Raw genomic sequence first — 3,524 nt, 5'->3', positions numbered from 1 at the left:
GTGTGTGTGTGTGTGTGTGTGTGTGTGTGTGTGTGTGTGTGACAGATACACAGACAAAGAAAGATACAGAGATAGAGACAGAACCTTGAAATTTTGAATTTGGAGTTACTCATATCCTCTTCTCCCAATGGTTTTCTGGATCCCCTCCATTGGCTAATTAAGTCTATTATCAAATTCACTTTTCTCATCCCCAGCCTTGGGCATTTCCACTTTACTATCTGGATTTCTCTGATGTTCTAGGCCCATAGATTAAATGGGACCTGTTCTACACAGCACCTAGTAGAGGTTGGGCCCTCAGGTGCTAAGTACTCATTATCCAGCACCTTCCACAGCTCCATCTAGTCCTTTGTCATTGGGACTAATGAGAGACTGAAGTACAAAATGGATCTCAATGAATCATTCAATCAAAAAGCATGTAAGTGTCTTCTACGTGGCAGGCATTGTGTTAAGACCTAAGGATAAAAGGAAAAATTAAAAAAAAAAACTGTTCCTGCCCTCAAGAAACTTACATTCTAAACAACATATACATAAATAGGCACATACAAGATATAGAGTAGATAGCAACCTTTCATTTTTCCATGAGGGAATTATATCTTTGGTGTGACAGCAGCTTGGTGGATTGTCATTAGCTTTTCCTTCCTAGGATGGTTGTCTCTGACCACAGGCATGCTTCTGGGATGCCATTGTGTGCTCAGGACAAAGAACAGCACTTTAATATTGATCCAGGAGAAGAATGAACCTGGTGAAATCTAGTCCAAACCAGCAAACACCTACTATGTGCAAAGCACTATGCTAGGCACCAGAGATAAAAAGACAGAAGAAAAAGTAGTCTTATGCTGCATTTCAAAGCCAAATAGAAGTGAATTTTGAATTCTTCATGGTTTTAGATTTTCTGTGCTGCTATTATGTTCCAGTAGTATGGTTAAATTGCATTGTTTGGGTGGGAATACCCAAAACTAATATTAATTATTTTTTTTAAATTGATGTATTTTGGGAAAGTTGGAGAATTTTTGTAGAATGAATCTGATTTTCTCATTGAATTTCATTATATAATTGGAGATGTGTCCCAACACATGAAAAGACCCCAATAGACCAAAAAGGTCAGCCTCAAGGCATGCTATCCATTAGAATTTTACCTGTTGAATGCCATAGCTCTTACCAAGAATTCATATTTTCTCTGAAGGATTTTTAGCACGTATTATTTTCAGAATTCTTAGTAGTTCCTGACTCAGAGCCCTCTGCCTTCCCCACCAGCAGAAAGCATTTTCTTAATTTCCAGACCTTATGTTGTAGACTCATGGAAGTATGGAACCTCAGAATTCTAAGGGACCTCAGAGGTTCTCAAGTCCAACCCATACATGAGCAGAAGTCCCCTCAACATCCCTGTCATATGTAGTCATTTAGCTTCTGCTTGGAGAGTGCCATTGATGAGGTACTCACTACCTACCAAGGCAGTTCTTTCCCCTTTGGGATAACTTTAATTGTTTAGGCAGTATCCCCACACACACTTTATACAAGGTGTCCCTAAAATCTGAGTGCAGTTTTAACTTTAAACAGCTTAAAATGCTGCTGGCACTTAAAATTGTTCGTCTGCAACATCCACACCTTGCTCTTGGTTCTGACCTCGAAGGTCTAGAATTGCCAGTCTGGTCCCACTTCCACCTTTCAGTACTTACTTGAAGACAGCAATCATGTCTGCCCTTAGTCTCCTCTTTTCCAAGCTAACCATTTCCAGTTTCTTTCCCCTAAATCCCTCAGTCCTCTCACTATCCTGGTTGTCCTCTAGCTTGTCAAGGTCCTTCTACATTGAGGCCCCCAGGACCAGGGGTTTGTTAGAGCTAGCTCAAACTAACAAAAACTGATTGTTAAATTTCCATTATGAGTATTTACACCTTGTTGTTGTCATTGTTTACTTGTGTCCAACTCTTCATTATGCCGTTTGGGATTTTCTTGGCAAAGATACTGGAGTGATTTACCATTTCCTTCTCCAGCTCATTTTACAGATGAGGAAACTGAGGCAAACAGGGTGAAATGACTGCCCAGGGTCACATAGCTAATAAGTGTCTGAGGTCAGATTTGAACTCAGGTCTTCCTGATTCCAGGCCTTGTACTCTATCTACTACTGAGCCGCCTAGCTGTCCCTAAAAATTTATACCTTGGAAGTGGGCAAATGCTGCAAATCCAGGCTTGATTTGTTGTTTTGCTGATTTAAGAAAGTAAGGGGGAAAGTATTAATAATGCAGATTAACCTTAAAAGTGTGTTTCTGAACAAGTACAAGATAGGGAGCCTTAATATCATTTAGTGAAAAGACTTGGGCAGCTTATAGAACTATAGGGCAGCCTATAGAACTAATGCAAGTGTGGGCTACATTCTTCACTTAATGCAAAGAAGTTAGTGTCTAAAATCAGGGAGATGACAATGTCCCAAGCCTCATCTCTCAGGCTCCCCACAGAATATTGTGTCTAGTCTGGGGCAGAGATTGGTGCTGGTAAATGTCAGTGGATGGTTTTGAATCCCCCCCCCTTCTATAGCTATTTACAACTAATAGAGTTAGGCTATAGTAAACGCCCTTTGTCATTTGAAGCCCTCCAGCCTGAAAATTTCATAACCCTAAGTAGTTTGTTTCAGTAAAGTGAATCAGTGATCTGTGTTATTCACTCCATTAAAAACAAAACAGGGGCAGCTAGGTGGCCCAGTGGATAGAGCTCTAGCCTTGGAGTCAGGAGGACCTGAGTTCAAATCTGGCCTCAGACACATAGCATTTACTAGCTGTGTGACCCTGGGCAAGTCACTTAGCCCCATTGCCTGGCCAAAAAGAAAAAAAAAAGAAACAAAACAAAACAAAACACAACTTGTTTATTTAGAGTATACTGACAATGGGTACTGACAGACATCTCATGCTATTCTCCTTCATTTATTCTATCCTTGTCACCAAAATGGACTGCTTTCTCCCCTGTCTCCATCTATTCCTTTGTTCATTCCATCTCCCTAGCCTAGAATGAACCCCTCCCTGCCCCATCTCCATCTGTTGATATCCTTTCTACCCTTCCTTTGAAGCCCAGCTCAGGTGCCATTTTCCCTGACCCTCTCTTTACACCTTCTCCCCAATGTGAAGTGTTCTCTCCCTCCTGAAATCCCTCCTGACACTTCCTGTGGGCCTTTTTTGCTCATGCTGTAATATCAGTTATTCGTTTAAGTGTCTTCCTCTCCCTACCCCCTCCCTCCCCAATTGGATGTTACGCTTTCTGAGAGAAGGGTCTGTGTTTTATTTATCTCTGTGTCCCCAGCACCAAGCACAGGGCATTCTATATTTGATGAATGTTTGTTGGATTACTAAATGAGTGAATGTGTTCCTTCACAACCCAGAGTTGCCTTTATTCTACCCAGTGCTACCAATTTAGACGGAAACAATCTGATAGTTCATTTGGATTCTCTGACTATCTTTTTCCTCTAGAGACCATAGTGGTGTTTGCCAAGGAGCAGCAGACACAGAACAAGGTGGAAGCCGTGGCGGGTAGCAGCG

The sequence above is a fragment of the Vombatus ursinus genome, unplaced genomic scaffold, assembly GCF_900497805.2.
Source record: "Vombatus ursinus unplaced genomic scaffold, bare-nosed wombat genome assembly UNPS02014867.1, whole genome shotgun sequence".
Classification (NCBI taxonomy): Eukaryota; Metazoa; Chordata; class Mammalia; order Diprotodontia; family Vombatidae; genus Vombatus; species Vombatus ursinus.
The sequence above is the reverse complement of the archived record's forward strand: the minus strand, read 5'-3'. Positions refer to the sequence as shown.